The following is a 25439-nucleotide window of genomic DNA, read 5'->3' on the forward strand; positions in this document are numbered from 1 at the left end:
AACCATATCTGGAGTGTTGTAGTTAATACTAGAGGCTGCATAATCAAAGAATATAGACAGTTTACAGGCAGTCAAGAGCAGGTATGCCAAAATGGTTTAGGTTCTGCACTAGATATCTTATGAGATGAAATTTAGGGCCCTATGTACTAAGCATTTTTCTCAGACACAAACTGGAAGAACACCTTTATAAAACAGGCCACGTGGGGAGAATATTCTTCAGAGAAGAGATACTATATCAACCTTCTAAAGGCACTATATTTATGTATTTTCCACGTCTCAGCTCTTCAAAGCGGATTACGATCAGGTACTATAGGTAGTTCCTATCCCCGAAGGGCTTTCAATGTAAATTTGTAACTGAGGCAACAGAGGGTAAAGTGACTTGCCCAAGGTCATTACAAGTAGCAGTAGGATTTGAACCCTGGTTTCTAGGGATGTGCAAAAATGCACATCCATGTGGAATGTTCAGTAGTCTGCTATTAAATTTTATATTTGGGTGAAACTCTTGACTTGCTGTTTTTGAGTGTGCTATAGTATCTGTGGATGTTGTCTGTAAGATAAGAATATAAGAATATAGAGGAGTAACCAAGTAGTTAAAGCAACTAGTCTATTCTTGCAGGAGATAGCCTTATACATGTTACAGGCAACATCCACATGTGATACAGCACACTCAAAAACAGCAACAGTCAAAACCTTCATCCAAATATAAAGCTATGCAGCAGACTACTCAAAATTCCACACAAGTCAGTTCAACAGTGTTGAATACCAAAATTCTGTACCTTCTCGTTTTCTCCAGTAACTTCCAGTGGAGAAAGACTGCTATATTTTCATAATCAATGATTGCTTAACACAATAAAGCAGGTCTTGCAAATTGTTCAAAACAGTTAGTTTGAATTTTCTGAATCTACCATTAGCTACCATTCCATGCCATTGTCTGCTATTCCCAGATCAACTAAAAATGCTAAAACTGCCTATTGATTGCAATGGCCAAAAAAACATTTCCAGTTTAAAAAACAAAACAAAAAAAAGAGGATTCTATTCCTGATCCCAAAGAAGTCAGGAGGCCTTAAATTTATGGTAACTGAACAAATTCCTAAAAAGAGAGAAGTTCAAGATGAACTTGGCACAATTCTCCCACATTTGGAAAGGGGGAATTGGCTGACAACTCTAGAGTTAAAGAATACTTAGACACCATAGCCATTCACAAAATCACAGGCAGTGTGTGTTTTATAGTGGATATGAGGAACATTTTCAATATTGTCCCTACCAATTTGACCTATCAGTAGCCTTAAGGGTCCTTCATACAGCTGCAGATGTCAGTAGAAACAGTATCCGTTTGTTTTTCATACCTAGATAATTGGCTAATGTTAGACTCAACTCAGATGCAGAGAAAGTGGGTAATGAACTTCATACTAAATGAGCTAAATAGTTTTGATGGGATTCCAATTCAAATACAAGAAATCTCACTTGATTCTAACATGTCAGTTGGAATTCATAGGGGCTTTCCTAAACATTGAATGAAACAAAAGCTTTTCTTCCCTATAGAGGATTAAGAACCTAGTCCATTTAAGTCACTTGTTTGACCAACCAGCCAGGTATTTCATGAGAATGCTGTCATATGGAAGCTACTGTTTCATGTTCAACTTACTTCCTTTGACATGAGGTAAGCCCAGTGGTATTTGAGGCAGCATTTGAGTGAAAATTTCCAGATTACTCATTTGGTCTCTACATTGGTGGATCCAACCATTCAATCTAGTTACAGATGCATTAGCACAAGGCTGGGGAGCCAATCTCAACATCTTATGCTCACAAGGGACTTAGAGTATTCAAGTGAAACAGTGCCACATCAATTTTGGAGCTAAGGGACATATTCAATGCCCTCCTTCTGCTTGAGAAATGGCTGAAAGGAGAGATAGTGCAGTTTCAGACAGATAATAAAGTAGCCATTTATTATATAAACAAATAGACTTGGAATCTGCAAACCTTTGCAGAGAGACATGCAAAATATGGAAGTATGCAATGGAAAGGGAAATGTTTGATTGCGATATATCTTTCAGCGAAGTTCAGTGTCCTAGCAAACTCTTTGAGCCATCAAATTCAACCTCATGAGTTGCCTCCATCCAGATAAGGTGAATATTTTTCAGAGATTAAAAAAAAAAAAAAAAAAAAAAAAAAAGCAAGCAGTTCCCACTATTCTGCTCAGAGACCAACTCCAAGTGCTCTAGTATCTGATGCTTTTCTCCTTCTATGGAACACACACCTTTATGCATTACTCCAACTTCCCCCTCATTCCAAAAACTATCTCCAGAATAAGAAAGTACAAAGGAATGATGATTCTTATTGCATCATTTTGGCCATGCCAAATATGATTCCCATGGGTACAGAAGTTGGCAATACATAGCTGAATATTTCCAATTTTACTAATTTTGTACAACTGGTTACTTCTTCACCCAATCTTCATTCTCTAGCACTTACAGCATGGATGGATGAAAAGCTGATTAGTACAGTGTATACACTTTTCCTGAGGAAATAAAAAGTAATTTTAGATGCAAGAAAACCTTCTTTCCCTGTACGCACCCGGATCAGTCCAGACTGTGGGTTGAGCCTCCTTTCCAGCAGGTGGAGACAGATTAAAACTGAAAGGATATCCTATATGAGGACAGAGCCTATCCTGTAACCCTTCAGTATTTGTCTGTCTCCAGCAGGTGCAGCACGTCTCCCTTCGGTCTCCTGATCTAGGCTAGTCAGCCTTCTTTCTCTTCCTTCTTTCTGGGATCAAGCAAGTACTTATTCCTTAGGGATTTTGTAGTTGTTTTCTTCCTGTTAAAATAAAGTTAAAAAGTTTAGTCAGGAAGTTGTGGATTTTTTCTTCAGGAGACTGTTCCGTCTCCTGGCTCTTGCCGGACTCAGGGGGGCTTTGCCCCTTGTGCAGTGCATAGCCTGTGTCCGTTACCGCTTCCAGGTGTGGGGACCAAGTCTGTCCAGGGCTTGTCTCCCCCCCCCCCCCCCCCCCCCCTTCTCTGGCTGCCGAAGGGTCTTAATGTTACGCTGCTGTGCTCAGTTTATTTACAAAAAAAAAAAAAGAGACACAGAAACGGCTTAAGTTTAAAAGTGCTCCCAGTGCTTTTAATACTTACCTACAGCAGCAGACCAATATTCTGTGTCTTTCTCCCCCACCTGGGTTGAACCGGCAGCCAGACAGGCAGGAGTCAGCAGGTTTCCCCCCTGTTTCACTCCGGGCCTCCAGGCTGTCAAACTTTTTCTCTGCAGCTTTTTTTCTTCAGAGCGGCTCGCTCTTTGCCGTGGCAGGCAGCCTGCCCTCTTCTCTGCCAACCCCTTCGTGTTTTTTTGCGAGGGGACCTCTTCTCTGCCTCCCTGCCAGGTGGGGTAGAGGTCCCTCCTTGGCAGGGCTGGCAAATTTAACCCAGGGATCAACTCCCCAGAGCTTGGCCAGGCCGGGAAAGCCCGGGAATGGGTGGCCATTTGGATTTTTTGTCTGCTCCATTTTTCAGAGCTCCCTGGGGCTGGGGGGCTGATGTTTTTTGCAGCTACTCCCTGATTTTAGCCCCCTGGCCCCAGGATGGGTTTTCTGTCACCCTCTTGCCCTCTCCCTCCCCTCCCCCCACCTGGGACTTCCAGGGCTCATTTTGTATCTGATTTGCCCTCCTCCTGCGAAGATTTTATTTAGCCTAGCTTGCAGGAGGAGGAGGAAGGTTCCCCCCCCCTTGCCCCTCCCCCGGCAAAAAAAAAATTTCCTCGCTCCGCGCCATTGATGGTTAGACCGGCTGCGGAGCCCCCGGGGTCCCTTGGGGCGCGGGTGGTCTCGGGAGTGCCCCTCCCCCGACCTCCCGGTGGATCCGGTACCCCCGGATCCTGCCGCTATATCCTTATGCGGAGGAGGATACCCTTCCACCCTTACAGCCTCTTTGCCCAAGGATATGGACCTGGTCCTGGCGGGGAATCAGGGATCCGGCAATCGCCTTCCCCTCTCATCCCACGCACAAGTTGTAGCGGCCTGCAGGAATGGAATGCTCCCGAGACGGGACTCTAGGCGGGCCGTGCACTAGATAAGCTCCCCCTCCCGGAGGTATGCTTAGATTAAAAAAAAAAAAAAAGAGACAATAATCCCTCCGGGGACTACTTATGCGATCACAGTACAGGAGGGTTTTCTGGCTTTTAAAGCCGCACAGGTCCGCATGCTCAAGGCTCATGTGATGCGCATTTTTGATGTCCTGGCGCTGGGGGTGTGTGCGCCTATTTGCAGCAGTCCTCATGCTGCGGGCAGGGTCTCAGGTGGGGTTCAAAGTTGCTGTGCACCCGGGACCCCCTGTGGGCAGAGGCTGCGCTTACGACCTTCTCCACGTCCAGGCAAAAGCGATGGCTATGGCGAGGTCCGCCAAACGGCTCCTCTGGCTGCGCCATTGGTCAGCCGATCCGTCCTCCAAAGCCCGGTTGGGCAACGTTGCTGTTGAAAGGTAAGCTGCTCCTTGGCAAGGGCCTTGAGAAACTATGGATTCCTTGGGGGAAAGTAAGGTCCATAGGCTTCCGAAGGACCATCCGAAATCATCCCCTTCCTTTACACCCTCTTGTCCACGTTATCTGGGCCAGAGACTGTATACCCCACATGGGCAGGGTGACTCCTCAGGGGGGTTTTTCCGTCTTGCTTGCAGTCTTGGGTCGCAGCCTTCCCGTGGGTGCCATCCCTTTCGTGAGGGCCAGCACATGCGCTCCATCCTTATGCCTGCCACAACATGAAGTTCACTTGACTCTTTTCCTCGGTCCCTTCCTAGGCGGTCGACTCGCCCTGTTTTTCATGGCATGGGTCAAATCATGTCAGATCAGTGGGTCCTCAACATCCTCAGAGACGGGTATGCCTTCGCTTTGCTCGAGATTCTCGAGATCCTTTTCTATTTCCCCGTGCGGTTGGTCCAGGGGCAAGCGGTGGAGCAAACCCCCGCCTGGCCCCTGTGTCTGGGCGTGGTAGAAGGTTCCCCCCCCTTGCCCCCCCCCCGGCAAAAAAAAAAAATTGTCTCTGTGCCACCCCGGTTTAGGGAAGGTTTGGTACATCACAGTCTGGACTGATCTGGGTACGTACAGGGAAAGGAAAATTAGTTCTTACCTGTTAATTTCGTTCCTGTAGTACCACGGATCAGTCCAGACGCCCTTCCCTGTTTGTCTTTTTTCTGTCCTCTCAAAGCTAGTTTCTCTTGCAGATTCATAGACAGCAAACTTGCCGCAGGCCAGTATTCTATTTACTTCATCGTTCCCTAACAGGACGGGTCTTCGTCCGATCTTAGACCTCACAAGTCAACCAGGCCCTCAAGATCCCGCTTTCCACATGAAAACTCTGCGAGTGGTCCTCGTGCCGTTTCACCCCGGAGAGTTCCTCGCCTCACTTGATTTGACAGAGGCATGTTTCCATATTCCGATTCATCATGGCTACTGTAGTCTCTTCGCGTTCACATCCTCCACCCAGGACTTCCAGTTCAGGGCGCTTCCCTTTGGTCTCGCGACGGCACCTCGCGCCTTCACCAAAGTCATGGTGGTGGTGGCAGCTGCTCTCCGCCGGAAAGGGACCCTTGTTCACCCCTACCGGGACGTCTGGCTCGTCAGGGCCAGGCGGAGGCTCTTGCCGGCAGGCGGTGGATCGCGTGTTACCTCTCCTCGCGTCTCTCGGGTGCATACTGAATTTCTCCAAGAGCTACCTTCAGCCCTCCCAGGAGTTAGGGTTCCTGGGAGCCCACCTCAACAACCGGGTGGGCATGGTCTTCTTGGCCTCGTGCGCGGACTCTCGAGTTGATCGGCCGGTTTCAGAGTCGGGTCTTGCTGCCTTCCTCCGGTGGCCTGTGTCTGCCTGCAGGTCTCTGGCCCCTTGGCTTCTGCCATTGACCTTGTCCCTTGGGCTTGTGCTCATATGCTATACCGTTCCAGAAAGCTTTGCTGTCCCGTTGGCAGACAGTGTCGTAACAGTTTCACACAGTCCTCCCGTTTTTTGGGCCTTAACCGTCACCGACTTGCAGTGGTGGCTTCCCTTCCTCATTTGCTACAGGGAAAGCCTCTCCATGTCCCTCAGTGGACGATAGTAACCACGGGCGCCAGTCTCTCGGGCTGGTGTGCGGTCTGCCTCTCCCAGTACGCCCAGGGGACCTGACCGGCAGCTCAGTCTCACTGGCACATCATTCGGTTGGAGGCTTGGGCGATGTTTCTAGCTCTTCTGGAGTTTCTCCCCCTCATCCACGGCAAGGCGATACAGGTCTTGTCCGACAGCTCCTCCACTGTGGCTTGTCAATCGCCAGGGAGGTGCCCGCAGTCCGCTGATGGCCCTGGAAACAAGCCGTCTCTTTGCCTGGACAGAGCGACATCTACAGTGCCCGGCGGCCTCCCACATTGTGGGCAAGGGAATGTTCAGGCCAATTTTCTCAGTCATCAGTCCGCTCGATCCCGGGGAGTGGGAACTCTGACGCAGCTATGAATCTCATCGTCGACAGGTGTCCCCCACCACTGGCCTCATGGCGACCCTTTGCAATGCCAAGGCAAATTGGTTCTTCTGCCGCTGGAGAGAATACGGCTCATGGGGCGTAGATGCTTGGCTCTCCTTGGCCGGCGGACGTCCTTCTGTACGTTCTCCCCCCCCCCCCGGTGGCCCCTGGTCGGGAAAGTTCTCAGAAGATGGAACTCCACCAGGTTCCGGTAGTTCAGGTAGCACCAGAGTTGCTGCGCAGGCCGAGATTCGCGGATTTGTCCTCAACTACCGCCGGACGGACCTCTACGGCTACGCCATTTTACTCGGCTCCTTCATCAAGGACCTGTATTTTTTGACCAGGCCGATCGCTCCTGTTTAGCAGCCTGATTTTTGAAAGATGATGCCTAAGGCGCAAGGGCTATTAGGAGGAGGTCATCTTCACCTTGTTGTGGGCCCGGAAACAGTCGACTTCCCTGGCGTATGCGTGTATCTGGAACGTGTTTGAAGCTGTTTGTGCGGAGTTGGGTATCTCAGGGCTCTCCGCCCCGATCTCGTTAGTCCTCTCTTCCCCAAGAAGATCTTCTCCCCTCTCGGCTGTCTCCTGGGTCGGGTAGAATGTCATCACTGAACAGGCCACCCGGATGTGATTGGTGCTTGAAGGGCGTCAAGCATCTATGTCCAACTTCTTGGCCATTTGCCCGTCGGGGAGTTTTAGTCTGATCCTTCGGGCCCTCTGTGTGGCTCTGTTTGAACCTCTCCATCGCGCTACCTTGAAAGCTCTTGCACTTAAGACCGTCTTTCTGGTCCCTATCTCTTATGCTCGTCGGATCTCGGTGATCCACGCGCTGTCCTGTCGGGAACCTTTTGTTTGCAATTTTCCGATTCCGGGGTATCCCTCGTGACGGGCCCTTCCTTCTTAGTGAAGGTTCTTCTAACCTCCATGTCAATCTGTCGGCAGAAACTCCCTGCGTTTTCCCCTGCGACCGGGAACGATTTCCGTAAACTTGATACTATACGAGTTCTACTTCGCTATCTCCAGGTTACCCATGGCTTTCGAGTCTTGGTTCATCTTTTGTCTTCTGGAGTGGGCCCATTCGGGGTACGCCGGCTTCTAAGACCACTATCGCGCGGTGGTTGAAGGAAGCAATCTCCTCGGCCTCTCTTTGTCAAGGACGGGCGGTTCCTGAGGGCCTTACAGCTCATTCACTGCGTTCTCAAACTACTTCCTGGGCGGACAGTCAATCGGTCCCTCCGCAGGAGATTTGCAGTGCCGCCACTTGGATGTCCTTGCATAATTTTGCTCGACACTACTGTCTGGATGTGCAAGCTCCACTTCTTGGTTCTTTTGGGCTACAAGTGCTTCGAGCGGGACTGTCTCGGTCCCACCCGGTTTAGGGAAGCTTTGGTACATCCCACAGTCTGGACTGATCTGTGTACGTACAGGGAAAGGAAAATTAGTTCTTACCTGTTAATTTTCGTTCCTGTAGTACCACGGATCAGTCCAGATGCCCTTCCCTGTTTGTCTTTTTTCTGTCCTCTCGAAGCTTGTTTCTCTTGCAGATTCGTAAATTTGTAGGTTTCCACACATCTTTTTTGTGCATGAATACTGAGCAAATACACTGGAAGCCTTGGTTGCCCAGCACCAAGTATATGCAAGAGCGATTAATCATACCATATCTATTACATTGTTCTACATCTGCTCCATTGAGCTTTATGGTTACTTGCTTAATCCTACTCTGGTTTTGTTATTTTCTGCTTTGCCATTCGTTATACTGAAGGGTTACAGGATAGGCTCTGTCCTCATATAGGATATCCTTTCAGTTTTAGTCTGTCTCCACCTGCTGGAAAGGAGGCTCAACCCACAGTCTGGACTGATCCATGCTACTACAGGAAGGAAAATTAACAGGTAAGAACTAATTTACCTATTAGGCATCCATATAACTTTAAATGGAGGCAATTTTCTATATAATGTGCTAGTAGAAAACTATATCCATTTAATTGCTTCATTATCTTCTTAGTCTTTCCAATTCAGGATTAAAGACTAATTCAGAGTTCATTTAAGAACTATAGTAGCTTATCACAGTCAAGTATAATAAAAGCTTCTATAACCTTCACCCTCCAATTAATGTTTCTGCTACCCAATGGGATCTCAGCAAGATTAATGATTCATTTGAACACTTAGCTATAGTATATCTCAATTTTCTATCCTGGAAAGTCTTATTCTTAATAGCAGTAACCTTAACACACAGAGTGGGTTTCAAGGCTTAATTCAAGAGCCTTTTACTCAGATTTTCAAAAATAGGGTTGTTCTCTGGAGCACTTTAAATTTTTAACAAAGACTCTCTGTTTTGTCTAGATCAATCCATTGTATTGCTGATAGTTTTTCCCAAAACTAACTCAGGTAAAGCTGAACAGACTCTTCATACTCAAGATAGAAGAGCATTTCCTAGCGTGTAGCAGATGGACTCAAAACAAGTGGGTATAGTGTGCTCGTGCTAGCAGTTGGAGACGGATCTGACGTCAGCACAAGTACATATACCCGCGCAGGAAGTGCAGCAATTCAGTAATTTCCGTCTCCAAAGCAGTTTGGAGCTACCTCACGCTCGCTGTGCGTTTTTCCAAATTCTAACGACTAAATTCAAAGAAGAAACCTACCTGAAGACGAGCCCCGCACTCCTGCGGTGATACCATTCGGTCCCTCCCCCAGTTGAGTTTCCCGAGGCGATTTCCGCAGTCCCTTGGAGGTAAGAGCCTCGGTCCGGTGGCCGACTCGCGGCAGGGACCTAGCCCCCGAGTGAGAAGGGCTCGGGCGCGGCTTAGAGGCAGCGGGTGCACTTCCTCGAGCGTGGCGGTGACGGTAATCACCCTCTCCCCCCGCAGCCGGAGACCGCCCGGGTTGCAGCCGGGAAGCGCCGAAGACAAGGTAAGGCGTACATCTTTACTTGTTGGTCTCCGAGGAAGCGAGGATCAGCGGGGTCTGCCTATGTGGCAACCTGCCATCTTGCCTGCCTGCTCGCCGTCGCCTTCTGCCCTGGTTCGTCGCCGCGCTCTAGCGCTCAGGCCAGACTGAGTGCACAGGCGAAGGGCGTATATGTTAGGCGTCCGAAAATACTTGGGCGCATATTCAATAGAGGCGTACATTGCAGTCACCTGGATTCATGTTGAAAAGCGCACGTTGCTAAGATAGGCGTACGTTGCTGGGCGCACGATGCTAAGCGCACGTTGATAGGCGTACGTTGCTCCGCGCACGTTGCTCCGCGCAAGTGGATAGGCGCACGTTGTTAAGCGCACGTTGATAGGCGCACGTGGACAGGCGCACGTGGATAAGCGCATATTGGTAGGCGCACATCTTTCGCGCATATTACAAAGCGCTGACCCCAGCTGGGAGAAGATAACAAACTAGATGGAGCGTAAGGGAGCCCATGCGTCCGCAGAGCCGGCACCTCCAGAATCAGGCATAAGAGCTCTAAGCCTCTGCTCAGCATGCAACCTCAGAGCCACACAGAGCGAGGAAGCAGACTCCCTATGTGCCCAATGTGAGGAGGCCCTGGGAATTCCAGGCCAGGACCGGTCCCAGCCCAGCGCACTTGCCAGTTCCTCAGGGAACACCCCGGACCTAGCAGGCCGCGGAGAGCAGCCAGGGAACCCGAGAGACCTGGTGCCCCTAAGGCCAGATCCTGCTTCGCTTTCCTGGGTGGAATTATTCAAGGGGATTCATGCCTTTGTCAGAATGCAGTCTGATCCCCGAACGGGTCCATACGTACCGGATGACCCGGCCCCTGGACCCTCAAGACCTAGGCACGGCCACTCGCCACCCGGAAGCCCCACTTATGGGGATTCAGATTGCTCTGAGGAAGACGACGAGCCCCCCGAGGAGGGAGAACTTCCCTCTGGGATAGAACCATATCGGACCATGAGATGCTTCTTTCTGAAAGAGGATCTCCCAGGCCTGGTCTCTCAATTCCTGTCGGAACTGGCTATCCCGGGCCATGACACTCCAGGGGAACCTAGAATGAACTCCCTGTTAGAGGGCCTGTGCCAAACGGCTCACCATTTTCCCCTCCTACAAGCAGCACAGCAGCTAATCGATCTGGAATGGAATGCGCCGGAGGCCTCATTCAAAGGGGGTCGGGCCTTTTCTGGCATGTACCCCTTAGACCCGGCAACCAAGGAGCTGCTGGCGTGCCCCAAGGTAGACGCCATAGTTAGCGCAATTGTAAAGCGCACCACCATTCTGGTGGAGGGAGGGGTGGCCCTCAGGGATGCACATGACATGCGCATGGACGCCATTCTGAAACAAGCCTTTGAGGTGGCAGCCATGTCCCTACGAATTGCGACCTGCTGCACCGTGGTGACGCGTTCCTGTTTATCACAGGCTAGGAACAACACCCCGGGAGAAGAGATGGAATCAGCTCTCTCGTTCCTCACTGACGCAGCCTCCGACCTAGTCTGTACGACAGCCAAGGGAGTGTCATCCTCAGTGGCAGCCAGGAGACAGCTCTGGCTACGTAATTGGTCGGCCAACTCCTCCTCCAAGACACGTCTCACAAGAATGCCCTTTAAGGGATCCCACCTGTTCGGCAGCGACCTCGAGAAACTGGCTAATAAATGGGGCGCCTCTTCATTACCCCGTCTGCCAGAAGACAGGTCAAGGAGGAGCCAGCGCCCTTTTCCTAGGCCATCCAGAGGTAGAAACTCTCAGCGCTTCAACCCCTACAGGGCTCGCTACCAAGCACCTCGTTCTCAGGCCAGGAACCAGCCCTTTCGGACTAAGCACAACAAGAGGAGAACCGGCTCTGGTTCTGGTCCCGGCCGCACCCCACAATGACAATCAGCTGACCCATCCGGGGGTAGCAGCCATAGGGGGCAGGCTAACCCTCTTCTACCGCAGGTGGGTCGAGATTACCTCGGACCAGTGGGTCCTAGCCATCATCCGAGAAGGGTATTACCTGGACTTTCTTCGGCTCCCGCCGGACAAGTTTCTGGAAACTCCTTGTTCACCCCTCAAGAGGACGGCACTAGAAGTTACCTTGTGGAGGCTCCTGTCCCTAAAAGCCATAATCCCAGTTCCTGCATGGGAGGAAAATTCTGGGCATTATTCATTTTATTTCATAGTACCCATGAAGGAGGGCACTTTCAGGCCCGTCCTGGACCTCAAGTCAGTCAACCGACACCTACGGGTTCCCAGCTTTCGCATGGAAACTCTGCGGTCTGTCAAGAATGCAGTACAGCCAGGGGAGTTTCTCACATCCCTAGATCTGTCGGAAAACTACTTGCATATCCCAATCCATCGGGATCACCAGCGCTATTTACGCTTCAAAGTCCTGAATCAACACTTCCAGTTCCGAGCTTTACCCTTCGGGTTAGCCACCGCGCCGCGGACCTTTACCAAGGTCATAGTAGTAGTGGCGGCGTCACTCAGGAAGGAAGGAATTCTCGTCCATCCCTACCTGGATGATTGGCTGATCAGGGCATAGTCACCGGAAGAGAGCCACCAGGCAACCAACAGAGTTATATCTCTTCTGGAAAGCCTAGGATGGGTAGTAAACTTGAACAAGAGTTCCCTACAGCCTTCTCAGTCGCTGGAATACCTAGGGTTCCAATTCGACACCCAGGAAGACAAGGTCAGTCTGACCTCCAGGAGGAGATCAAAGCTCCGGAATCGTCTGCTGGCCCTCCTGAGCGCCACCCAGCCCACGGCTTGGGATTACCTACAGGTCCTCGGCCTTATGGCATCCACTCTGGAGGTGATCCCATGGGCACGGGCTCATATGAGACCATTACAACGCGCCCTCCTATCTCGGTGGAGCCCACGTTCACAGAACTACACCGTACACCTACCTCTATCAGCCAGAGTGCGGAATCAGCTACGGTGGTGGTTACAGCCCGGCCACATGAGCCGGGGGTCACGAATGTCCTCCCCAACCTGCATTCTGCTCACCACAGATGCCAGCCTGAACGGATGGGGGAGCACACTGCGAGGAACTCACCGCCCAAGGGCGGTGGAACAGAGAAGAGTCGGGGTGGAACATCAACCGACTGGAGGCATGGGCAGTCAGGCTAGCATGCCTGCGATTTGCCCACAGACTTCGAAACAGAGCAGTCAGAGTGATGTCGGACAACGCCACCACAGTGGCATACATCAGCCGACAGGGCAGAACCAGAAGCCGACAGGTGTCCCTAGAAATAGCCCCCCTGATGACTTGGGCAGAAGCAAATCTCCAGGACATCTCCGCCGTCCACATCGCCGGGAAGGACAACACCACGGCAGATTTCCTCAGCAGAGAAAGCCTAAACCTGGGGGAATGGCAGCTGTCGCCCACAGCTTTCCAGATGATTGTGGATCAGTGGGGGACGCCGAGCATGGACCTACTAGCGGACAGGTCCAATGCTCAAGAACCCAGATATTTCAGCCGCAGGCGGGATCCTCTATCCCAGGGGATCGATGCCCTGGTACAGCCATGGCCTCAGGGGATCCTGCTATATACCTTTCCTCCATGGCCCCTGCTGGGCGCCATTATACACAAGATTCAGCGGCACAGAGGCCTAGTTCTTCTAGTGGCCCTGGACTGGCCAAGAAGACACTGGTACGCAGACATGAGAAGACTGCTGGCAGGGAATCCACTACCCTTGCCTCCACACAGGGACCTGCTGCGGCAAGGTCCCATCCTCCACGAGGATGCATTTCAATTCTCTCTTACGGTCTGGCCATTGAGAGGGCTAGACTGAAGAAAAGGGGATACTCGGGGCCGGTAATAGATACACTCCTCCGAGCACGCAAGTTCTCCACATCAATAACATATTAATTCAAAAAGAAATTAAAAACTTTCTTATTTAAACAAGCTTACCCAGAATAGACGGCCCACAAACATGTCAAATTATGCATCACCACATGGTGCTTCAGCGTTCCTCACATTGAGGACCCAGTTGTTTAGTTAATCTCTTGTTAATCTTTTCTTCTTAGCTGCCTCTTGTTACCCTTCTCCCAGTTTGCCTTTCCCTGTTATAATGTAATTTCCAAACTTGATTCGTTCTATGTAAACCGGTATGATGTCCACAACTAATACCGGTATATAAAAATGTTTTAAATAAATAAATAAAATATATAAGAATCTGGAGAGTATTTGAAGCCTGGTGCGACAATCACAGCACCAATCCAATTGCCGCTAAAATCCCTATCATTTTGGATTTCCTGCAAGATGGACTCCAGAAGAGTCTGTCCCTCAATTCCATCAAGGTTCAGGTGGCAGCGCTATCCTGCTACGGTCCCAGGAGTGAAGGCAGCAGCATTTACCACACACCCAGACGTTTCACGTTTCCTGAAAGGAGTCAAACATATTCGCCCGCCACTGAAGTGGCCGGTGCCCCTGTGGAACCTCAATCTAGTTTTGGAATTTCTAGCAGGACCTGCCTTCAGACCCCTCCGAGGCCTGTCCCTCCGTTTGTTAACCTTGAAGATGGTGTTCCTGCTGGCCGTATGCTCAGCACGCCGCATCTCAGAGCTACAAGCGCTGTCCTGCCATGATCCGTTTCTCAGAATCACTCCAGAGGCTATCCATCTTCGCACGGTTCCTTCCTTCTTACCCAAAGTAGTCTCACACTTCCACCTCAACCAAACCATATCCTTGCCAACCACGGAAGGTTTGAAGAAGTCGGAAGAAAGTCTAATACTGCGCCATCTCGACATCGGCAGGCTGCTGTCCAGATACCTGGAAATGTCAGAAGCAGTACGAAAGATGGATCACCTTCACAGCGGGAAGAAGCAAGGGGAAGCGGCCTCACGGACAACCATCGCCCGCTGGATCAAAGAAGATATCAAGGCGGCCTACGTAGAAGCGGGAAAACCACCACCTCTTCGGGTCAAGGCTCACTCTACCAGAGCGCAGGTGGCCTCTTGGGCAGAAACTAGGATGCTGTCGCTTGCAGAGATATGCAGAGCAGCAACGTGGTCCTCCCTCCATACCTTCTCCAGATTCTACCGTCTGGACGTCCAGGCCAGGGAGGACACAGCATTTGCGAGGGCAATCCTAAACGGACCTCAGGCAGCCTCCCACCCAGTCCGGGAGTAGCTTTTGTACATCCCACTTGTTTTGAGTCCATCTGCTACACGCTAGGAAATGTAGAGATTACTTACCTGATAATCTCGTTTTCCTTAGTGTATGCAGATGGACTCAGCATCCCGCCCAGCTGCCGGTATACATGGGGATTCACCGACTCACGGTACGACATGTTTCCTTATATAGGGCTTCCACCCTGCCGGGTGTCGACGCCTTCCGGTTGTAAACACTGGCGGTCTCCAGCTACTATCAGTCGGTCAGGTTAATCCTGTTCATTTAATCGATCAGTCAGTTACACATATATCCATAAAGCTTTTGCAAGGAAGATTACTGAATTGCTGCACTTCCTGTGGGGGTATATGTACCCGTGCTGACGTCAGATCCGTCTCCAACTGCTAGCACGAGCACACTATACCCACTTGTTTTGAGTCCATCTGCATACACTAAGGAAAACAAGATTATCAGGTAAGTAATCTCTACATTTGCTACTCTTTAGTTTTCCCTCTTACATCTTCCAGGTTCATGATGATTTGTTTAGTTTGCTCTGAATAACCATCATTAAATACAGTTTCCAGCATGGGTATCTCCCCAGCATTCTCCTCGGTAAACTCAAAAGCAAAGAATTAATTTAACCTTTCTACTATGGCCTTCTCTTCCCTAAGTGCCCCTTTTACCCTTCATCTAATGGTTCAGTGGACTCCCTCACAGACTCCCTTCTTTGGATGTATTTGAAAAAATTTTATTATGAGTTTTACAGCCAAGGTAATCTTCTTTTCAAATCTTTTTGCCTACCTTGTCAATGTTTTGCATCTAACATGCTAGTGCTTATATTTTTCTTATTTTCTTCATTTGGATCCTTTTTCCATTTTTTGAAAGAAGTTATTTTGCCTATAATAGCCTCTCTTACCTCAACGTTTAATCATACTGGTAGTTGTTTGGCTTTCCTTCTGCCTTTTTTAATGCATAGAATATATCTAGTCAGGGCTTCCAACATGGTAGCTTTAAACATCCATGCCTGATGTAAACTTTTAACTTTGCACCTGCACCTTTTAGTTTTTCTGTCTTTTTTTTTCCTCTTTTTATCAGTTTCCTCTTTGGAAATTTAAATGCTAGAGCAGTAGTTTTCCTTAATGTCGTCCTGCTAGTTACATCAAATGCGATTGGTTTATCACTGTTGCCAAGCAGCCCCCACCTACTGTTACTTCTTACACCAAATTCTGCGTTCCACTATACCATCATTAACATATGCTGCCATTCCCCCATCCCCTGCTTTTTGCACTTTTTTTCAGCCATTCAAAGCGGATTACATTCAGGATATTGTAGGTATTTCCCTATCCCCAGAGGGCTTACAATCTAAGTTTGTACCTGAGGCAATGAAGGGTAAAATGACTTGCCAAAGGTCACAAGGTGCGACAGTGGGACTTGAACCCTGCTGCTCTAACCACTAGGATACTCAATTTGAGCACCAGCTTATTGCATTAGAATTTGTAACCTGGAGAGAGCGGTGATGTCACCAGTCAAGATGGCTGACTAAGATCTGAGCTCGCGCTCCAGCCCACATACATCCCCTTCCATTGGCGGCCAGGATGACACAATAATAGCTTAATCAGAGCCAGCAGCAGTGCGATACCTTCAGCCATGGCGACAACAAAGAAAAAGCCGGACTTAAATCGGTGGTTCTTTATTTCGGTGGTGACAGCAGCAGTGATCAGGCCCGAGGGAAAAAAAAAAAGACACCCATGTAGGGCAGCAAGGATGCTCCGAGATGTGCGGAAGACATGGAAAGAGAGGATATACCGACAAGATCTGAGTTTCAGAAATGGTTCCGGGAACTCAAAGGGGATATGACTGAGTACTGCAAAGAAATTGGAGAACTACTAGAGGACATAAAGGGTAAGCTGCGGGACTTAGGACGGCGTGTAGAGGAAGCAGAGACCAGCCAGAAGACCAGGCCGAGATCAGCAAGATTCAGGAGTCGCAGGGGAGATTACAGGAGTCGCAAGAAGAACTGGCACTTCATTTAGAGGACATGGAAAATCGGGCCCATAGGGTCAACTTATGATTTCGTGGAGTGCCTGAAGGAGAAGAATTCAATGACAGTTTTAAAGTAGTGCAGGGTATCTGTGCTATGCTGCTGGCTTCAGAAGAAGACCTGAGCCTTTTCAGAAGGTGGTGCTAGATCGAGCCCATTGAGCCCTGGGAATATCGCGAAGTAATCAACCGCGTGATATTGTGGCCTGTTTTCACAACTTCTCAGTGAAAGAAAAGGTTGGCACGTGCTGCAAGGAAAGTGGATAATATAAATTGGGAAGGACACAAGATTGAGATTTTCCAGGACTTGGCCATATCTACTATCAAGAAGAGCAGGGAATTCCGGGACATTGTAAGTTTATTACGCAATAAAAACCTGTGCTATCGTTGGCCATTTCCTTTTGGCCTTAGTTTTTCAATCAATGGAGTGAAATCCAGAGTGCTTTCAGTCTCGGAATCAGAGGACATCCTGCGGGCCACAGGGCTGCTAACTACGAACTCCACTGGCAGTGGGAGTAACAACACCGTGAGCGGCGGCCAAAGGGAAGAGAGACCCCGATGGAGATGCATGGATAAAGGCGATAGACGGCTGCGACGGCTGCGACGGCACTCCGGAGGTCATCCAGCTCTAATGGACCCTGGCTAAGGCGGAGGCTTGAGATGCGGTTGGAACAACTTTTTCCCAGGGAGTACTCATCCTGGGTTGGACTAAAATGTTTTACAGAATGGGCTATGCACTTAGTTACAATTTCCAGTTAAAAGTTTAACATATGTGTTGATGTGGGGGGATATATATCCCATAGTGTTTGTAATAATACTTGTTATCTTACATAGAAGTGTAGGAGGCTGGGCGAGGGGCGGCAGAGTGGTAGCGGTCAGTGGTGACGTTACATCTCTCATGGAGGAGGGCATCCACGAGTGAGACAGTGGATTGGAATGGGGGAGGGGCGAGGGGGCATGGGGGGAGGGGCGAGGGGGTTAGGGAAGGGATTTCATTTGAGGGCTATATTGCTACACAGGGTTCGACAGGAAAAACTGGCATACTTTACCAGGGTGGAATGGGAGGAACAGGGGGAGACAGCACAGTAATATGGGTAGTATAAAACTTATTTCCATTAATGTAAAAGGCTTACACTCTTCCACCAAAAGGCGAGTGTTTTATACATGATATGCAATCACAAAACGCTGATGTCATATTTTGTCAAGAAGAGACACATCTCACCAAAAGATATGACTTTTGTCCTCTCCAGCGTATCCACAAGTTTATCATTTGGTGGCCACGGTGCATAACAAGTACTGTGGGGTGGGGATTGTGTTCTCCAACAAAGTGTGGTGGATGTGATTTCAGTAGTGCGGGGTATGGAAGGAAGGTACATTCTTCTGAAAGCAAAGATTAATAATACTCTGTATACTTTATTCAACATTTATACCCCTAATACAGATCAGGCTCCTTTCTTTTCTAAGGTATCGAAAATCATCAGTGACTGGTCGGAGGGCCACCTCATCTTAGGGGGAGATTTCAACATAGCCCAGTATCCCTTTTTGGATAACTCTGGTACGGGAGGGAGCGGGGGGAAGGCAAACAGGCAAGCCCTTAAGCACTTGACCGCAGATAGAGGGCTTGAAGATATCTGGAGACTACAAAATCCTACGCCGCATGATTATACATTTTTCTCGCACCCGCATCAGACCTACTCTCGTTTAGATGACTTTTTGATAGCCAAAGATTTAGTGGGTTCGGTCAGCGACGCTGATCTGGGTAGCATCATGTGGTCGGATCACGCCCCAGATTGGCTTCAAATTACAACCAAAGTGGGTAGGGAGGGCACAAAATTCTGTAGATTGAATGATAGGTTGCTAGAGGATAAAACCTTTGTGGCCTGGCTAAAGGAGGAAATAAGGCATTATCTGAGTATTAATAATAACTGGGAAGTCTCCCCGGTACTTTGTGGGAAAGTTTAAAGGCTTATATACGGGGAATATGTATCTCATGAGTAGCATATTTAAAAAAGGAGAGGGACAGTAAACGCTTATCCTTGATGGAGAACATTTCTAGGCTAAAGTTATGGCATAAACGGATGCCAGACATGAGCTCTCTACGCAGCTTGACAGCCGCTAGAAGAGAACTTAGTGTTCTTGACCAGGACAGGGTGGCACATGAGCTGGAGATGCTAAAACAACAGCATTTTGAATTTAGTAATAAGGCAGGGCATTTCCTTGTGAGGAAACTAAAAGAGAGAGACTCTCAAATGCAAATTACTAAAATGAAAGATTCCCAGGGCCAATATGTTTACTCTCAAGCTGTTAACCCCTCCCCCAGCTGGAAGACATCCCAGAAACTAAACGAATGTACTTTTAAATCTCCCTTTTGTGCAGGTAACTTCATTTCTGCTTGCTTCTGTTTGTGCAACTGCTCTCCAAGCCAGGATCCAGGGCTTGGATTGAGATTTCTGCTGTACCCAGCCCTCCATTGGACCCTCTCCTCCTCCTCCACCTCGTGGCTGTTAACCCCTTCCCCAGCTGGAAGATGTCACAGAAACTAAACAAATCCACCTTTAAATCTCCCTCTCACACAGGCGTCGCGCGCCTGTGTTGCGCACCTAAGGAGCACAACAAAGGGGCCTGCCCCTTTGTACGCCCCTTCGTACAGCCCCTGAAGTCAGACCCCGCTGACTTTGAGTCCTAGCTGCCCCGAAAATCTACCGTTGCATTAATAACCACCATGCCCCTCTCCACCATACCCATCATTCCTTATCACAGAAGACTCTCAGCAACCATTCCTGGACAAACACCTTCCAAACATCATCAACAACAAAAAAGACTTATCCCCATCATGCTTTCACCACTGAACCAATTACTGGGTCTTACCCTTTTCTCCTTAACTCTTTTAAATGCCCAATCACTCTCGAAAAAAACCCACCTCTTATACGACTACCTCATGGATGATCTTCCAGACCTATGTGCTGTCACAGAAACTTGGTTTAAACCTGAAGACACGGACCTTCTGAATCAACTCCCTCTTCACACATTCGACATATTCTCCATCCCCAGACTGAAGAAAAGAGGAGGTGGTCTGCTCCTCGCTGCCAACAAAAATCTGGGGCTGACACTTCATTCTTCTACTTCATCCCGTTCCATTGAATTTGCAGTCTTCAAATCGTCTCAACTTCAAATTGGACTCGCCTATGCCCCACCAGGATGCCTAGACTCCGACCCATCTCCTTTAATAGAATACATAGCTAAAAACATCAACTCAGACGCCCCAGCCATCCTGTTAGGTGATTTCAATCTTCATGTGGACGCCACCCCGCGTTCCCCCAACTGTGAATCCTTCCTCAACACTCTTTCCTGCATGGGTTTCAATCAACTCATAAATGAACCCACTCACAAAGCAGGGCACACCTTGGATTTAATCTTCATTAACCAAAGCCTAACCCAAGCATCCCATATTGTCTGTCAGCCAATTCCCTGGTCGGACCACAAGATTATCTCCACTTCCTTCATTAACCAACATCCTACTCCTTCAGTCACAAAGAAAGCCACAATACAATTCAGAAAATTATGCAACCAGGAAACCCTAATCTCTCACCTCACCCCGGAGTTAAACCTAATTGACCTCACTGATGCAGACACGGCCTTATCTTCTTGGACCAAAATCACAAACAAAATGGCGGACTCGACCTGCCCCCTAAAAACCAAAGTTATCCTCTCTAACAAGGACAAGAAAAAAACCTTGGTTCATTCCAGAATTAAAATCCATGAAGCGTGAACTCAGAAAAAGGGAACAGAACTGGTGCAGGAACCCTTCGTCCTCAAACCTATCGTCTTTTAAATCTCTCATGCACCAATACAGGATCACCATTCTTCTGACAAAAAGAGATTTCTACTCCCAGAAAATCCACAATTTCATCTTTCATCCAGAAGCCCTTTTCTCCCTGGTTTCTTCGCTCACCAAACCACCAGTTCCAGCAATTCCAGATGACAAAGCAGCACTCAAATCCATTGAACTTGCCAACTATTTCAAGGATAAAATAGCTAACGTACTTGCATAGTGAAAACATCTCCTGGCCAACCACATTCTCTCCTCGTAGTTCTGCCTCTCATCTCCAAGTCTAAGCAATTAACCCACTGCCTCATCGCCTCATACGGCATGCCTTGAGGAATTCGAATCTACTTCCTCTCTAGAAATAGAAACTCTACTAAGGAAACTAAAGCCAACCTCCCACCCATTGGATGCGATTCCAACCAATCTTCTCATAGCGATTGCCAGTGAAATCTCCAAGCCTATCTCGCAAATCATCAATGCCTCCTTAGCCCAGGGTCATGTCCCTGACCCACTCAAACTTGCCATCTTAAAACCCCTACTAAAAAAAACAAACCTCTCCACAGACAACCCAGCAAACTTTCGCCCGATTGCAAACATTCCAGTCATCACTATGATCCTGGAAAGAATAGTCAATAAACAACTCTCCGAATTCCTGGACAATAACAACATCCTTTCTCCAGCACAACTTGGATTTCGTAAAGCTAGAAATACGGAATCCCTCCTTATATCTCTTTCAGACAACATCCTCATGAACCTAAAAGGAAACAGCCCTGCCTGCTCATTCTCCTAGACTTATCGGCCGCATTCGACACAGTGAACCATCAGTGTCTCATTGAAAGACTAACTGAGATCGGCATCAAAAACACTGTCCTAAATTGGTTCAAATCCTTCCTTCAGAATAGGCAATATAAAGTCAAGATCAACAGCAAAGAATCCCCCCCTTTCATCTCCACCCTTGGAGTTCCACAAGGATCATCGTTATCCCCCACATTATTCAACATCTATCTTCTCCCGCTTTGCAAACTTCTTTCTGAGCTTAAGCCTAACCCATTACCTATATGCAGACGACGTCCAAATCCTGATACCGATTACCGACTCTCTGCAAAAAACCATTCTCCGTTGGAACGCCTGTCTACTCTCCATTAATAACCTCCTCTCGAACCTCAATTTGATACTCAACGCCGACAAGACAGAGTTCCTACTAATCACACAAGATGGCAGCATACCGCTAAACAACCTACAACCGTCAGTGTTTCCTTCCTTTTCCCCCAAAGTCAGAAACCTCGGGGTAATCATGGACAGCCAAATGAGCTACACAGGCTTCATCAACAACACGGTAAAGGAGTGTTACTTCAAACTCCAAGTTCTAAAAAGGCTAAGACCCCTCCTCCATTTCCAGGATTTCAGGTCAGTCTTACAATCTATCATTTTCTCAAAAATTGACTATTCCAATGCACTTCTTCACGGCCTGCCAGATATCTCACTTAAGCCGCTCCAGTTGTTACAGAATGCAACCGCAAGGATTCTCACAAAATCCAATAAAAGGGACCATATAACCCCGATTTTAAAGAAGTTACATTTGCTCCCAATAAAGTTCAGAATCCTTTATAAACTATTAACAGTTACTCACAAGGCCATTCACAACATCACTCCACTGGACCTCACAATTCCTTTGCAACTCCACTCCTCCTCCCGTCCTCTAAGACTAGCCCAGAGAGGTACTCTTCAAGCATCTACTATCAAAACGTCCTTAAGCAAAAGAGCTTGGTCCGCTTCCTGCCCCAAGCAATGGAACCTGCTCCCACCTGACCTAAGGCTTGAACAATGTCCAATCACCTTCAAGAAGAGACTTAAGACACTGCTGTTTGGCAAGCTTTCCCATAACCACTCTTTTCCTCCTCAGCCTCACCTGTCTGTCCTGACCTAAGAGTTCCCTCAAGTATCCTAAGTATTTGTAACAAAGCCGCCATTTTCATCCCCTTCTCACCCCTTTAACCAACCCCGCCATACCGGTTTTTTCACCCTTCGAGTACATCTCACCACGCTTTCACTTCACCTTCTCCCATATGTTGTTTTTACAAGTTTTATCTCCACTCTGTTCAATGTAATTCAAAACACTTTCACTGTTTTAACCCAAGTTATGTTTATCCAGGTTTCTCCACCTTGTTCAATGTAAGACAAGACTATGTCATTGTTGTCGTTTGCTGGTTGTAATGTAAACCGAAGTGATAATTAATTCTGTTAATTGAACCTCGGTATATAAAAGTTATAAATAAATAAATTGGAAATAATTGTACCCAATTTTATAGAACGTTGTATGACTCTGAATCTCAGACTGATTCATGGGATATCACCCAGTATCTAAAGGAGGTAGATGTACCTGTGCTCCCCATGGAGCATGGAGAAGCCCTCAATGCAGAGTTGACAGAAGGGGAGATCCTTCACATCATCAAAGAGCTTAAAACAGGGAAGGCACCTGGGTTAGATGGGTACACAGCAAAATTCTACAAGGTGCTTAGTGCCGAGCTTATAAAACAATTATTATCTATGTATAATGCTTTGAGATCTGATGGCGTGATATCACAATCAGCTAACACCGCTGGAATAACAGTCTTTGCTAAGCCTTGACGAGACCATACATTGTGTGGTTCGTACTGTCCGATCTCGCTGATCAACATCTACCTTAAAATTCTAGCGTGGGCCCTAGTGGTGAGATTGGGGAAGGTAGAGCCACTGCTGGTAGGGACTGACCAATCAGGATTTATACCAGGCCGGTTAGCATCTGATAATGTCAGGAGGGTGGTAGAGCTGATGTGGTGGGCACAATCGAATCATATTCCAGCAGTGATACTGATGGTTGATGCCGAAAAGGCCTTTGACCGGGTTCATTGGCCTTACTTATTTCCATTCATGGAGCTCATGGGTTTGGGAGACCATTTTGTAATTGGGTATGGAAGTTATACGGGAACCCCCAAACGAGAATTAAAATCAATGGAGCATATTCTAACCCATTTGATGTTAGATGAGGAACTTGGCAGGGATGCCCCTTGTCACCCTTCCTGTTTGCCTTAATGCTAGAACCTTTTGCGACTAGAGTGAGGGAGCTCCAGGTAGGAGGGAGTGACTATGAGATATCACTTTTTGCCGATCTGTTGTTCACACTTTCCAAACTAGCGGTCTCATTAAAGGTACTACTGGAGGAACTCAGCATCTTTGGCAAAGTGTCCGGGTTCAAAATCAATGCAGAAAAATCAGAGGTCTCGAATGTATCTCTTTCCACTGATCAATATGTTAAAGTGTGCAGTATGTTACCCTTCAGGATGGCCAAGCATCGTATAAAGTACCTGGGAGTCAAGATTGGATGAAACCTAGAATATAGTGTAAATTATGATTCCCTGGTAAATCCAATCCAGATGGATATGGATAGATGAGACAGGTCAGATATTTCCTGGTTTGGCAGGGTAGCAGCTGTCAAAATGAATGTAGTGCCTCGTTTCTGTAGAAACAGCAAGGAAGGCTGTCTAACAAAGCCGTGAGGGCAGCAAAACAGGATTAGCAGCCAATGTCCAAAAAATAGGATTTCTTTATTGCAAAGTAACACGAGTGTGTAAAAAGTGCCCAACTCTGGGTTTGAGTGAACAAGGTAAAGCTATGCTGCCGTTTATGTGTGCTGTCACAAGCTTAAAGCATACCGGTACATTCACTACCTTGTATTGATGAAAACAGTAACATCGCTGTCAATGAGTTTTTCAAGCCAATCCAATAACTACTTAATGCATAGTCTTTTTTAAGACTTGATTTCTTTCATCTAATACACGAATTGAGTTGAGCCCCTGATGTAGCCCCACTGTGAGAGGGCGAAACTCGGCCAGAGTTGGGCACTTTTTACACACTCGTGTTACTTTGCAATAAAGAAATCCTATTTTTTGGACATTGGCTGCTAATCCTGTTTTGTTGCCCTCAGTGCCTCGTTTCTGTTACATGTTTCAGACACTGCCTATTGAGGTTCTTGCAGGGGCAATGCGCATCTGGCAAAGAAAAATCTTTCGATTTATCTGGGGAAAAAAACCCTCCAAGGATTTCTCGCCAAGTTTTATATAGAGATAAGGCGAGGGGGTGGGGGGGGGGGGCGCTTAATATACCCAATCTTTTGTTTTTTTATACAGCAAATCTTCTGGGAGTGGTTGTGAGCTGGCATGGGGGGAGGGACCGGAGACCATGGATAGCTATAGAACAATCTGCAGCTGGAGAACTACCATTGACATCGAGGGTATGGAATGTGAATACAGGGACAGTTAATTATAAAAACCTGTCACCCTTTTTCACAGTCAGTGCTTCGCATATGGTATAAGTGGAGGCCTCGATTGGCTGGGGACAAAAAGGTTTACCATTATACTTCATTTTTACAAAACCCTGCCTTTATTCTGGGTATGGATACAGAGTTCATCAAAAGGTGGAGACGAAAGGGCCTCACTAGAATAGGTCAATTCTATACAGGCCAACATATGATTAAGCTCTCTGACCTCTATGATAGATATAACCTATCTCAAGCAGATTTGTTCACATATATGCAACTGGCCCACTTTTTTAGAACAGAGAAGGTCAGGGAAGAATTTTCAAAGGGAGAACCTTGTTTGAGAAATTTTGTGAAAATGTAGCACTATTTAAACATCCGATATCTCGTCTTTATATGCTGCTCAATGGAGAAGGTAGAGGTGGGAGGCAGACATTGGAGTGACCTTATCCGAGGCTGAGTGGGATAAGGTAGAGGTGGGAGGCAGACATTGGAGTGACCTTATCCGAGGCTGAGTGGGATAAATGCTATATGGTCACAGGCAGGAGTTCGGTGGCAGAAAATATTAAAGAAAATGGGTATAAGATTTTGTATAGGTGGTATATGACACCAGAGAAGCTCAAAAAAATGAATAGCAAGTTTAGCGAGTTATGTTGGCGACAATGTGGGCAAACGCGATCTTTCTTTCACATGTGGTGGACATGCCCTATTGTTGTGCAGGCATGGAAAATAGTATTGGAGTTCCTGAAGATTATACTGGGGGAAATTGTA

The 25439-nt window shown here is 47.8% G+C and overlaps 1 protein-coding gene across 5 annotated transcripts in view; it reads left to right on the plus strand.

Annotated features, from left to right (window-relative positions):
• HOOK3 (hook microtubule tethering protein 3) overlaps positions 1-25439 on the plus strand; it is a 1188278-nt gene that overhangs the window by 438611 nt on the left and 724228 nt on the right. The window lies entirely within an intron of this gene.

This window comes from Rhinatrema bivittatum, chromosome 1, assembly GCF_901001135.1.
Source record: "Rhinatrema bivittatum chromosome 1, aRhiBiv1.1, whole genome shotgun sequence".
Lineage (NCBI taxonomy): Eukaryota > Metazoa > Chordata > Amphibia > Gymnophiona > Rhinatrematidae > Rhinatrema > Rhinatrema bivittatum.